This window comes from Chamaea fasciata, unplaced genomic scaffold (assembly GCF_029207755.1).
Source record: "Chamaea fasciata isolate MVZ Bird 193981 ecotype frontalis unplaced genomic scaffold, bChaFas1.0.hap1 SCAF_1, whole genome shotgun sequence".
NCBI lineage: Eukaryota > Metazoa > Chordata > Aves > Passeriformes > Sylviidae > Chamaea > Chamaea fasciata.
This window is the reverse complement of record NW_027094086.1, coordinates 74,777,927-74,792,774: the sequence shown is the minus strand read 5'-3', so window position 1 is coordinate 74,792,774 and position 14,848 is coordinate 74,777,927. Positions and strand designations below refer to the sequence as shown.

The 14,848-nt window shown below is 39.8% G+C and overlaps 1 long non-coding RNA gene across 1 annotated transcript; it reads right to left on the bottom strand.

Annotated features, from left to right (window-relative positions):
- Positions 1 to 867: 867 nt before the first annotated feature.
- LOC136302572 (uncharacterized) lies at positions 868 to 5,969 on the bottom strand. Its single transcript, XR_010724088.1, has 3 exons — positions 5,903 to 5,969; positions 2,442 to 2,535; positions 868 to 1,939 (listed from the first exon to the last, which is right to left on the bottom strand). It is a non-coding gene; the product is annotated as an uncharacterized lncRNA (long non-coding RNA).
- Positions 5,970 to 14,848: the final 8,879 nt, after the last annotated feature.

Sequence of the window (14,848 nt, the reverse complement as noted above, 5' to 3'; positions counted from 1 at the left end):
TCTGTCCCATATACAAATGGGTGGTCAGTGCAAGCTAATGTAAAGTAGAGAGAAAAAGCTGTTAAAGGCCTAAGTCACTTTATACCATATAACTCGGGTTCAGATAGGGACTAGACAGACAACAACATGCAAGAAAGAAACTACAGAACCAGAGAATTAGTTGTGGACTGGTTTTGGAAGCAAACTTTAAATGGTAGTACTGTCAACTTTTCAGCCTTTCTGCCATATCAGGTTACAGGTTAGGTTTATATTTAAGCCACCTATCCACCTGCAAGGCAACCAAGAACAGCAGCCTAAAAGCCAGCCTAGAATCAATCCTACTTTTAGCATTATTTGCAAAGACAGTTATTTTGTGAAATTCTGTACCCACAGGTACTCTGCTGTCCAGAAATCTCCACCGGGCCTAAGGGCAATGTTTCTGGACAATGTTTGCAGAGCACTCAAGCACACTGTTCCTATGTCTCGGGTAACATGAGCCTTTCAATTTGATCGAGTTACTTCTCTTACAGATGGAGACATTTATAATTTGTTATTGTTATTGTTAAAACAACTGAGGTTTTGAAGGCAGGAAAAACCCTTATGGAATGAAGTTTCTGAAACATGACCAAGCCAAAGCCACCAAAAATAAGTCTGGCCTGTCTGCAAAACAAAGCTCTTAGCCTGTCTCAGTCCATTCCCTGTGCTGCAGCTATGCTTCTGGTAATATGAATTCACCTTGTCACTTAATCACAAAAGGGAAAACAACCAAGACACCCCCAGGTCAGTAGCTGAACCCCAAATAATTTGCCAAACAGTCTGGAAAACATTAGGAGAACAAGACTTTATTCTCACTGTATTCCTATTAAAAACAAATTTATACAGGTGGGCTGTAGGAAAAAAAATCTAAACGGCACAGAATGCACAAACATGCAGTGACTTCAGCCACAGGACTCCAGGTTTATGCCAGCAGAAGTGGGAGACAACATGAGACCAGTTGACACTCTCCAGACGTTTTCAGGGAGCCAGAATGTAAGAGATATTGCTGTGATGGCCATGCAGAACCTAGTGAAGGTTCAGACTATTGTAGTTTCCTTCAAAGAGTTAATAGCAACATTTCTTGTTAAACTCCTCTTTCTTCAGTAGCTATTGGTTAGAACTTCATCACCAACTAATCAAACTGTGTAGTACAAAAATAATTACATCAGCAGACTTCAGAGTGGCACCTGAAAGGCACTCCAGAGATAAACACTATCCCCTCTTTCCCTTACATCAAAACCACACAAAACAGCAATTATAGGGAAACTGTGACAAAGAGAAGAGGAAGAGATCTTTGAGTCTGTCTCTGAAGGATCCCACGCAGGATATTTACTTGGCCAGATGATGACTATGGAGAGAGAATTCCAGATGTGTGGGTCTCAGCTAGGAAAACCTTTCTCTCGGCTACACACCCACACATATCCACTTTATGCGACTCTTAAGCAAGCTTTGGAATGAAAAAATAAGAATTATGGGTGAAATATTTGACATGAACATACACTCTTGGCTTACACAAGCCTCTTGATGGATTCTCAAGAGTAAATATGTACCATGCAATTTTCCTTGAATAGAAGGAAATGCCAGGCACTTACACAGTGAGCAAGCTACCACTGAACCTCTCTGCCTCCACTAAAGAGAGCTGTATATTTGAGACTTGAAGAAGAGGTTTGGTTGTCAGGTTTTGAGCTGTGTGCTAGTAGCCATTAAGAACTCCACATTTATCTCGCAAATCTTAGCTGATACAATATTATTTCTCATTCCCAACATTGGGAGCAACTGAAGGAGTCATATATGAGGACCTCTTGATGGCTGTTTCATACTTGTATACCAGTGTTGACTGTGACTCTCTCATACCCTGCATGGATACCAAATCATCATTTCAGGCTTCCTCCACTTTTCTTCAAGTTAGAAACTTTGTTTGAACCTAAGAAATTAACCAGAAGATAAGTAGGAATTACAATGTCTATACTAATAAGAGAAAAATAAATATCGTCACACCTCTCAGAGCTGATAAAATCAAAGTATTAAGAGACCATGTGAGGCATACAGTTGTGGAAGAGACATGACATGACTGTAGCAGTTTTTACTCTGTATTGAGCTTAAATATCCTGTGAACCTAGTGGCCTTTCAGTTGAAAACACTATGTTTATTCTTTTCGGTCTGAGAAACCAGCTTTCACAGCAATTCACAGCAAGTCATACGACCTTCAGGAGAATAAGAGCTGATATTTGCACTTCATCATCATAAGTCAGGAAGGATGACTCCATTTCCCGATTGCCAAATTTACCATAAATCCCAAAAAAGTGACTGTGGAAAACAGAAGTTCCAGGAGCTCAGGTCTTCCCGAAAATTTATCACAATGGAAAAACAAAGTAGCTTACCCTTTTCCACACCCACACTCCAAAGGAAAATAATATTCTACCTACTGATCACAGAGCTCTGCCAGCTGGTCAAGCCATTCTATTGTTCTGCTCTGGATTGCTTTCCTTGCTGGGTTTTAGTCTTGGAGAAAATTAATCACTGAAAAAAAAAAAAAACCATGAAAAAATTCTCTTTCACTTATGTTCAGAGAAAATATATGCATAGGCCAATAGGAAATTTAGACCCATGATTATAGTTAATACAATAACTATAGCAATAAAAAAACTCAGCTTTTCTGAGCTTGCTACCTCGTCAGATGGCAAGCTCAGAAATGACTAGTCTGTCCCACCTGGTCCCCCCATTAGTTCCCTTATATAATTTTCCTGTCATTACTATTGCAAATTATGGAGCAATTTGGTACGGAGCATGCATCCACGGGCACTAGAGTATCTGAGTATCATACAGACTTGATAGGATGCCTGGCATTCCTAAATAGTTTTAATTGAATGTACAAAAAGAAAAAACAAAATCACTTCCACTGGTAGAAAATAATCTATCCCTCAATTCCAACTAAATAAACAGATAATTATAGCCATATATCGATGAGTGACAGATCTGTAAAAGAGGACTTTGGAAAAAAAAATAAAATTAGTGGATAGATAAATGCTTAATTTCACTGAAAAAGCATTCACTTAAATTGCAAGCTCTTGACTCAGTATTTTACTACTGAACAGCAATTGCAAGCTCTTGACTCAGTATTTTAGTACTGAACAGCAATGGCATGTGGAGATAACAATCATAACTAAGGAAATTGACCTAAATTTTTTTTTTTTTCTCTTAAATACCGAAATTACAAAACAAAATTTGCAGCTTGTTTTGGAAAAGTCTCATTATTTCTTACTGATTGTTGACCTTCATGACAATTACCTCACTGTCTCAGGAAAGGCAGGAGCACACCATCTAAAAAGCTTGTCAAGATGGTACAGTCAGTCACCTAGATTTTAACCCCTGCCTGTTTGTTTCTTTCCTAAAGAATGCAGTTAGGCAACAACTCAAGGACTTCCTGTTTTAAAATTACTATTTGCACAGTCTGATGGAAATGTAATGATGGGTCTGGGCTTCTGGTAATTGTGGTTTACCCTGTCACAGTAATTTTGCAAGGGATGAAGGCAGTGGGGGGTAAATGAGGAGGATGTGGCCACCAGGTTAAAAAACAAAGCAGTGGGAAGCTGTCCACTTGACTAAGGATGCTTCTCAGAGTAAGTGACAAGCTGCTGAGATTCACCATAGAGTCCAGCTTATTTCTCTCATGGAACTGGTTCAGTGCCATCCTCCCTTTCTCCTCAACCAGTTTTCCCCCCATGTACAGTAAGATCTTGCTGATCAAGAATAGAAATAAAAAGAAAGTCCAGATTTTGAATGTAAGTGTAATGCCCCACTGCAAACAAAATCCTGTGACTGCATCCTTGATGATTAACAGGGCTGGATTCCCTTATCTCTAGATAATCATCAGAGTGAAGCATGAACTTCAAAGAAGGTGATTCAGCCAGTCTCAGCCACATTTTGGAACTGCCTACCTATCTCCTTCCACCATCTGAGGAGAGGGGTAGAACAATTTTCATCTGAAGACATGTCTCTCATTTTGGAGGGCAGAAACTGATCTACCTTACTGATGCCACAGCCAGGCCCTGTCTAGGTTCTCATCCCAATTATTGCTTTTGAATGAGAATGCCACTGACATATGAGATACTTTGGCATAGATGCCTTCCAGAACAGCACTGTCTAAAAAAAACACCTCAATAATGATGAAGTTTTCTGCCCAGAATATCTGAATAATCCTGAGAGAGCTCAGGACCCAATTTTCAATGAATCCTTTTATTCTGTTAGTAAGGCATTTACTAGTGTAGCTGTTTCCTGCCTCTGGAACAAAGGGGGAAAAAAAGTAACGCATACAAGAGACCCTAAAATCTATTAACATTTGACATTAACTGCATCAAAATGATGCTATTTTGTCAAGGAATAACCTCTCGGCCATGCAGCATAAGAGCCTTTTTAGGCAGCACACATAAAATTCAGATTTCACAATGGTAAAATGGCACATCTGATTTTAGCTGTAGATAAAAGTATTTGCAGATAAAAGCACAACAGAATTCTTCAACAATTCAGCTGCTGCTGGTTATTAGGATGAGCTTTTATTAGTAGTATAAGCTTTCAAAATTCTAAAGAAAATGAACATATTGTCCTGTCTCTGTAGATTTGAACTATCTCCTCCATCTAAAAAGAAGACATTTCTAATTTTTTTTTTTAAAAAATATTATATTGTTGCTGAGAGACAAGGAATATAAAGCGTAATCTTATAATGCTACAATTGTGTTTATAATTACAGCCATATATTTTCATTGTTGTTAAGTCTTTCAATGAATGCTATCTCTAGTATTTGGGGCAGAAAGTAAAAAACCACCCTGTTTCATTGGTGAGGATTTTTGAATAGATAGACGTTATCTATCTGTCTCATTCCCTGAGCTGACAGGGTCCCCATCTCTAGAAAGATGGCCTAAAGTCTTGTGAATATGCAGATGTTTCTGTTGAAATCCTTGCCAAGCATTTTGGCAGCTATGAAATAAATGCTCAGTGTGTTGCTTTTGATGGAAACCGTATCTGACAAATGGATGAGCATCTTAACTTCATTCTCTGACACTGCTTTAGCCCAAATGTTTTTATATAATTTCTCAGAATAAGAGATAAGCACTCTGAAGAACAGAACAGAACACCACAAGCAATACATAAAACAATGGTAATTCTTCTAATGTCCACAGTTCAGAGGTTTCAATGCATTCATGTCTTCACTGCGAGAGCAGAAGACATTATTAAGTGAAGACAGCTGACAGACTCCTAAAATTTGCCAGCTCGGTCAAAATCTCCAGAAGCTTTAAATAGCATTTATATTGTCAGCACCAACCAATAAAATAAAATCAAATATTTAGTCTTCATATGTGCTTTCCAAGAGCTCATTTTCACGTTTTCATAAAATCCACCAGCTACAGCACAAGCCATCATTTTTGGAGCACTTTTCAATACCAGCAGGATGTCATCATAAGGGTAAATTGCAAAATAAAAATGTAACTAATTAACTTTGACAGTGCATTTATTTGATGAAGTATCATCTTGCACAGCATAGAGTCAGTTACAAGCACCTGCTGCCAGACTGAAGAAATCACTGTTAATCTGCTTAACTGTGAGGCTCCTTTAGCTTCCAGACTCCTGATGCAGGCTCCTGGGATCCCAGCTGTGGTATCCCCACGCCTAGAGCACACAGGCAGCAAAACCCTGCCTCCTTCCATGGTGAAACAGCAAATGGGTATATTGATTAATAAGAACTGTTCCTGCTTAGAACATGGAAGTGTAAACAGGATGGATTAATAATGATTTGCAGAAGATTAAAAATGGGGATTGCATTTAAACCTCTAGTCAATTAATTAATATTTACAAAGCATGTTCAGTAACTAGCAAATGTCGGATTATTTACCTTTGATAAAGTACCAAGGGGAGAGCCCTGTGCTGGGGCCCCTTCTGACGGTTTGGCTCCCTGAGGCTGAGTGCCATTGTGGGCTGTCCATCACTAATGAATGTATTTACATTTAACACCGCACCTGGAAGAATTAGTATTTTCATTTATCCCAAGATGTGAAATAAATAAATTACTCTCAGCAGATGCTGCCTGGCAACAAGGGATCTGCCAAACTAGAATCAGATGCTGGAAGAGGGCACAGGCAGACTAATATCCTCCCAAGTCAAATAAGTAAACCTAAAATGCTGCTGCTGCACAAAGTGCAGCCAGTGGACAAACACTATGACTGAGTGGCTGAAGCTCCATGCACACAGGATGGCCTTGGGCTCAAGTAAAACCAGGTATTCAGTATGCAGATGCATTTACCCACCTACCCTGAATTTAGCTGCTTCCATCCCTTTGCTGTGTATCTGAGGTTGTAGTGCTCCTATCTGCATTAAGCCCCAGGTGGGTATTGTACTCTTTCCCAAATCCTGTACCTGTTTGCTTTGGAAAGAAGACAAATCTGGCCTGGGAAATGGTGGGCAACTGAACCGATGGACCCTCTTTGTGCAGTACAAAATATTTACAGACCTCACTTGGAACAAGTTTCCACTAACTCATAAATTTTGGGGGCCCACTTTCGTGACTGTGAAGAACTTCCATTTTCAGAAACTAGAAAGAACCCCCTCACCTTGCAGGAGCACCTCTGCGTCCTATGCCCTGAACTCCCCTACCTTTAAACAAAAGGTTTTCCTTTCTTCAGAAGCGCCCAAAGATGCAGTGCTTTCTGACATTTTGCAGCCAACAACTAGATGGAAGAAGAATTTGGAACAGCTTCATAACCTGAAGGACAACTCCAGGTCAAATGTCCCCATGGCAGTTTTAACAGCCCATGATGTTTCCTGCATGAATGAACAATTTCATGGACTAGAAAGACCACACTTCTCATGTTCACCCATATCCTGGGAAGATTACCAACTCTGGTCCAGACAGCCACAGGAGGTCAAGCCTCCAGTCATAGCCAGGGATGCAACCAAAATTGGAAGATTACTACCAAGAACAGCCATCACAGAATTTCCCATATACTGCATTAGCAAACTGAACTAAAAATATGTTTCTTGTCCAACAAAGGAAGCTTGTTGTAGGCAAGAGACAAACTTGATAATGAAAAGAGAAGTCACTTTTAAGGTATTTTATTCCTGGTTATGCAGTAAAAACATTGACAAAACAATCAAGGTAACAGCAGATCAGAGCAGAGCAAAACCTTAATGTTAACAAAGCAAAAGCATCCCTCAGGGGGAAACTAGCAAACATCTTCATTTATATTTTTTTCATTTAACAACGAAACAGAAAACACAGTTTAACAGAGTTTATCTGTACTATTGCTTATATACCAGAAATACACAAAGAAATTTAATTCAATACATATGTAAATATAAAATCAAAATATTCTGGGTTTTGTTTGTTTGTGCCTTCGTACCAGAGATGTCCAGATGTGTGTGATGAATAATGAAATGCTAGGAAGAAGTATCAAGCTTTGTTCAGTGAATTTGGATAGGACTGGAAGTGTCAGACCTATTCCAAAATACACAAAAATTTAGTTAAGTTTCGTACGGAGCATCAATAAAGATTTTAATGAAATCTGGCACGCCTGAATGACCTAACCAGTTCTGCATCCACATCTGGAAAAAGTGGGAATCAGATGGAGGAGTTTGGTATATGTTAGTAAATATTTCTATACTCAAAAACACCCCAAGAATTTGCAGTCAGTTGATAGAGAACTGGTTATCAGCTTCAGCTGATTCGCTATTGAAAAGGAAATGTTAAAACACTTTTTTTTTTTTTTGCTAAAGTACTGCTTGATAGAGCAGCAAAAGGGAGATCCATTTCAGAAGAATGATCTGATTAATGTGGTAAGGGGGACTATAAGAAGCAAGAAAGTGGGAAATGAAATCTCCTCAGGGCAGCTGTACACATGTATCTTCAGTTACCTCAGTGATATCACACTCTGTACATAGAGGCCTCAGGGTCAATAATTTAAAAAGTAAATAAAATAATAGAAGTTAATGTCAAGCTCTGTTATCAAGAAGCAAATCTGTTTGAGGATCACATATACTCACACAAATACCAAAGTTTCATAATGATGGATTTCCCTCGCAATTGCTAATCTAACCTACACAGATCAGTATTATCAGCCAGAATCTGAAAGCACATTTTGGGAATCTGATCACCATGAGCAAGTGATCAGCCCCAAGTTTAATGTTACACATAACTATTCCTCAACCACGAAGTTCAGCACAAAGCTTCCAGAGGGCTTTTTCTGTCGCATTCTCAAAAACAGTAAGGAACTGCTGTTCCACAGTGCTGAACTCCCTCACCCAGTTTAGTCCATATTTTCATGCCGTGGAGAAAAACTCAAAACACAACAAAACTATGCAAAAAAGCACCAGAAGGAACAGTCATTTTGCTAATCCTTCCATATAAGCCACCAGCAGTGGAACATGAACACTCAGTGACAGAGAAATTCCAGAGCACTGCATTCCTTTCCTCTACTCGTGTGAATTCTCACACAGAGAGACGACTGTAGCATGGTAACTGTTAAGTGAATAACTGAAATGTCACATGCATTACACCATAAAATAAGATTAAAAGAGTTATTTTTCTACACTAAAACTTGTAAGTATAAAAACGGAGGTACCCCCCAGTGGGAACAAGCAGCAATTGCTGGCTTGCTGGTTGACAGGACTTAATTTGCTACAGAGACTTGCAGGCAGCACAGTGATTTGTTTGCTCTCACACTACAAAAGCAATTATTTTTTGCAAAAACTAATCACTTTACATTCTGGAGCTATATAAATAATTAAGATTCAACTAAATTTGCCAAAATGTATAAGCACAACACTCTACAAAATTAAAGACTCTGCACTATGCAAGAAGTTTCAGCTCAGTGCACGCATTGAAACCTCATCATTTTGTCCAAAGGATTTCTGAACCCTGAAGAGCTCAACTCAGAGCTGGAAGATCAAATGGCAGGAACCTGGGGCTAGAAAATTACCTCATGGTACTTGTAACATCTTCCACTATCAAAGCTCTGAGTTATAAGAAATTGTTTAGGCAGTTGACATACTGTGAATCAAAGAATGCTTAAACTTTACAGGAAGATTCATCTTTAGGCAAATAGCATTGATGCTAACTTCGTATTCCCAGGGCTTCATGTCAGTCAAACAATGTTCACGGGTTTGTTTTTTTCTATATGCCTTTTATCTGCACTAAAAGCTCATAGGGATCCATTACACCTTTATGAAAACTGAATTTGAAATTTTCCATGGCTTTTGCATAAGTTAGTAAGCAGACTGAAAATATCTGATAAAAATGGAGAAAAAAAAAAAAGACACTTTAAAATTTTTTTCAGTTTATTGAACAATAATTTTTTCAGGCTCAGTTGTTACAGGTCGTATTTAGCTGATTAAGTGTTTCCTAAGCACAGGAGGCAGTCTGATACTCTGCTGTTTTCCAGTTTATCCATTTGTCCTTGCCTGACATTCTTTAAGTTATCCAACCATCTTCAAATATTTTTTGCTAGAGGAGAAAAAGCCTTGGAAAATCTTCTGAGTTCTTCAGGGATTAGCAGTTAGGCATTTGGGAATTGTAAGAGCACATAATAAACCAAAGTTTATTTTCTGGGCATTCAAAAATGACAGATAGCTTCCTGCTTGAAAGAAAACAAGACTTTATTAGGAAAACAAAACCTTGGAAGAACCTGAAAAAATAGCAGCAGACGAGACTGACATCCTTCAGAATACACTGGTAAAAGTCCTGACCCAGTCTGTTATGGTCTACATTGAGTAGATAGAAAGGGATTCCTTCTTCATCCTGAGGAAGACCAGACTCAGTGGATATCAGGTGAATGGGAAGTAAATATGTTGCCTTTGATGGATATTTGGTTTTGAGAATTGCACTTCCTAATCCACCTGGGAAGAGAGCCCTCCCTATGATTCAGGCACTAGATCATGGTGCCTGTGACATCTGTTACCTGTATGGATCAACATCTGTCCTTGCCAACTGCATTCACTGCTGGCTGTTTGTTACAGCAATGCTTCAGTGCCAAACAGGTCTCTCATCGAGAGACTGAGGGCAGATACCACGCTCAGAGAATCTGTATTTCAAAACAGGTAAACTTTTAAATGGTGCCTCTTCCTGTCCTTTAACAAACAAGGAGAAAAACCATCACACCACCAACAAAAATAACATAGTAAACCGCAGACTACTGCGAGTACCACAGCAGCCTTCAGCAAACATACCTATTCTTCTCAACAGGGCTGATCTTGAACAGCAAGGTACCAAGGCATTGCCCACCATCAATGCAATCCTGACCCACTGCAGATGCCTTCACATATTCTTGGACTGATGCCCCTGAATTACTGCCTTCTCCTATGCCCCCATGAAATGCTGCTGCTCCCCTGTCCTGCCAGGTTTCAGGACTTTAACCTCATCACCTACTCAGGTTCAGCTCCCAGACCCTGAGAGGAAATGGTCTTACATCCAGCAAAGGAAAGATTCTTTTGGGGAAAAATCAATTATTTACCCTGACGCCATGCCATAAATTCACAGCAGAAGCAACAAAGCACTGCATCACTGGTTTTACCACAGAGCTCCACCCATGCAGGCAGAAGATGAGGCTACTGTTGTCACTGCTACTGACCAAACAAGCCCTGCTCCAAGTGTGAGGTTCGTTTTGATTTCCCCATTCTCCCTCACCATCACTTCCAACAGATCCTCCTTCCCTTGCCCCCAGAGCATAGTGATGGCTTGGAAAAGGATGGTTCTGTGCAGCTCTCTGGGGTCTCCAAGATGTCCCTGGTGTTGGGATGCATCTGGCCAGCTTGATCCAGCAGCCAAACTTGAAGAGAGGAGCATCCTCAGCTTCTTTCCATAACAACAAAGTTTTCCCAAACACACCAAGCCCACACCGTCTCATGTGGTTTCTCTACTACCTCCTTTTACCTGCTCTTCCCTCCAGTCCATAGCACGGCTGCTGGATGGAGGACAGAGAAGGCATTTTTGCTAGAAAGGAAAGCAAAATGTGTTGATCAGCTGCTAAATACAGTGGCGGGTCTGGAGCTTGTCTACACCAAATTCCTTGTGGCTCATGACCAACTGAGACAACACACTTGTTACTTTTAGTAAGAAATCCATTCAGCATACAATTTTTACTTTCAGTAGTAAATGAGAAAATAAATTCTGTTTTATTCCGCAGAATATGAGACATCTTCTTAGCAGTTTAAGGTGATAACATGTTAATCTGAATTCTCATAGGCAGAAAGGACTGTGCTACAATGCTCTTTTTTTCAGGCTTATCTTAGCACAACAGGGCTCAGGTAACAAAGAGTCTCATTTCATCCATACGCAAGAAAGAGTTCTTTGACTTTATCCAGATACAAATACACCTGGTTTAGAAGGTAAGTTGGAATCTGAAAGGCTTAACAAACTCATTGCACTGCACCCAAAAACCAAGCAAACAATTGAAAAGATTGATAACTGAACTCAAAATATTTAGTTTTCTTTATTCTAGGAAGAATGTGAATCCTATTAATGAGATATCCAGAATGGAAGGTAGAGGGATTTTGAAAGAATTCTGCCTAAGTTATTTCATGGCCACATGCAAATGACAGCCAGTGCTGTGCCTAATTTCTTCTGTCCCTTCATAATACTGTTTTGAAAGTAGAGAAAAAAATTGACAGCAAACTGTTGGGAGAAGGGAAAATGCCAATAGTTATGTCGTTTCTCATCCTTCACGAAATAAAAGATTTCGACACTCCTTTAACAGGTTTACAGATGCTCTCATAGCAGACTTGAAAGGAAGTGCAAGAAAGTACTTGAACATTATATAAATCTCAAACTCATCATTATACCATGGATTGAAAGAATCACAGAATAGCTTGGGTTGGAAGAGACCTTTAAAAGTCACCTAGTCCAGGCCCCTGCAATGAGCAGGGACATCTCCAACAAGATCAGATTATTCAGAGTCCCATCTGGCCTGACCATTACTGAGGGAAAGGGGGGCATCCACCACTTCCCTAGGCAATCTGCTACAGTGTTTCATCACCCTCATTGTAAAAAACCTTTATTCCTTATATCTAATCTAAATTGACCCTCTTGTAGTCTAAAACTATTGCCCCTTGTACTACCACATTTGATAAATACAAAATTTATCACTGGAAAACTTCTGCTGAAATTTATACTCGGGAGATACTGGCTTTAGGCATGCATATAGTATAGCATTTTTGGCCCTACACGCACTAATAAATAATGGTTATGCATTTGCATATTACTGCCTTCTCACAAATACTTTGATTACTCATTAGTTTACAACAAGCTCTGAATAGGCTGTTTTATGGTTTTCTGTAGTAACACAGAAGCCATATTTGGCAAGACACATATTCAGGATGGACTGAGGCCCCTCTAAATAAAACTGGAGAGGATGAAATATTGCAAGCTTATAAGTGCACATTTCTGAAATGTTTAAACACATTCTCAACAATTAATCTAACAACTGAGCTCTGCACAAAAGAACATTGAATACAAGAGTTTAGAATGCAAAATCACCACCTCCTTCCTCAAGTTTTAGTTAAATGGCATTCAACTACATCAATTATCTCTGAACAGCTCAAGTCCAGTATTGATTACTGTTTTAATAAAACACAAAGTCACAAAGGTTGTTCTTTGCAACACAATGATGTTGGTGGCTTTGTGTGTCATTAAATTTCATATAGAGCACAGGAAGCGATATTACACGTCGACGTTTTAGTGAGAATCAAACAGGCTGAAAAAAGTACATTCTAATGCTTGAAGCAAAGATGCCAAATGTAAATTTAAAAATGGGTTCTGAATTCCAGGCAAATCCACATAAATACATTTTAATTTATTAACTAGAAGTAAGTTCTAGAAAATATTGTAAATTATTACTTGCTTTTTTATAAAATGTTTGAATGCCCATGTTGTAACCATTAAATTGTAATTTAGAAATTAGGCAAGGTAAAAACCAACACAAAATGCACTAAGAACCCTGTGTTTAAGGATTTAGTTTCTTCCATGCTGAAAAAATGCAATATTTGTACCCATTTGCTTTGACACGGAGAAATCTCTAAATTCTCTAATCATGAAACAGTGCTGGAGTCTCAGGCCTGATATGAGGACAGTGCAATTCCCTCTGTAGTATGCAAGGTTTATAAGCATTCTAGTCACACAGGATCCCACACTACAAGCTCTTGAGAGACAGAAACCTTTAACTTGGGGCAGCACCTGGCCCAGTTAGCCTTCTGCAATGCCGTATTTACATTAATACTACTCCAACACAGAGGAAGGAGGTGTTTGGATTAATCAGAGAGGAAATGGCACAGCATAGTTGCCTTAGTGAGCAGGGTTGCAGCTGGGCATCCCTGAGCATCCCCACTGGCAGCTGGAGCCCTGCTGCTCCTGCCAGCTCTCTTGTGACAGAGCCGCTGCAGTCATGTGCCCCAGGTTGCATCAGAAGAAAATAGAGCTTTGGACTCAGACCACAAGCCCAAAGAGCCAGTAACACTATTAAGGCCAGTGCCACAAGATGCATGCAGCTGGGATTATCCCAGGCCGTGAGCCTGAGTGAGCCATGGAACAGGCACCGTTGGAAAGATGGGGGACATAGAGCCAACACTCCCGAGTGCCCTGGGGCAGAAGGCATGTTCTGGACGAGTCCCTCACTGCAGGTGACCAGAGACAGCACTTTGAGTCTCATCCAAAAAATAACATTCAAAAAATAAGTCAGGCACTTCACAGCAACCCAGGTTTCCTTGTGCGACTGAAACCCAACATAACTTTTATCTTGGTCTACCAAGAATTAATAGGAAGCTTTTTCTGCTTCATCAGCTGGGAAACAATTTTGCCTGAAGCTGTCACCAGGGCACTTGTGCCAGCCAAAAAAGAAAGACATGGTTTTCCTGCAGGGGCACTGTCCTTATCATCTGACTTGACAAGCCAGCTGCGTCCAGAGCAGACAGGGCTTAGGGAAGTGGCATAGGTTAGTTGTAAAGACCGTTTTTATTCTCACACAGAGATGCAGCTAAATCAGAATTGTATTAGTCAGACACTTGTCTGACCGACAACCCAATTCCTTTGGCTGTTTTCTGATCTTTTAATTCAACACTACCAATTCACAGAATAAAATGCTACATAAATATTCAGACTAATCCTGCGGCATGTCTGTATTCTTTCCAGTCATGAACAGCAATGGCCTAAAAAGCCATGACCAGGCACACAACCCACGAACCTAATGCCCCTTGATCCCAAGGCTGACACACAAGGAATGAGACAGGGAGAGTTCCACTAACCCTTTGAGGTAAAGGCCTTCTGCACAATTCACAGTGATTGTAGTGATTCAGGCTTTGCTGACCCCTGGTAAGAGCAAGTGTTATGCCTCTGGCTCTCCTTTGTCCTGTCCTCTGCAGGAAAAGAGGCTGAGCATACATTTCACTAGAAACAGGCTTTCTGCACAACTCAGGTCCAGAGAAAGAAGGGGATCTTCTGTTGGGTCCTGAAGATTCCTTACAACTGTGAGTCTGCTCAGTCTCCCAAAAAAATTAGTGTGTAGAAGAATTACTTTGGTTTTATTCCTCAACACTAAATGGGAAAGAGTATTTTTCCATTTTGTGCACAAGACCTGCATTCTGAGCATTCCTTCAGTAACATTCAGTCATAATTTGACAACATTTAAAAATTATTATCTTATTGTTTTAACTACTGTGGTGTAAAGAGCTAGAAATATGCATCAGACTCAGCTCCAACTTAAAAGTTAAATTTGCAAGAGGCTGCTGTTGCTGGGGGAGGAATATCTCAAGACAGAAGCAGAATGACTTTGGAGATGTCCTTCCACTTTATCAGATTACA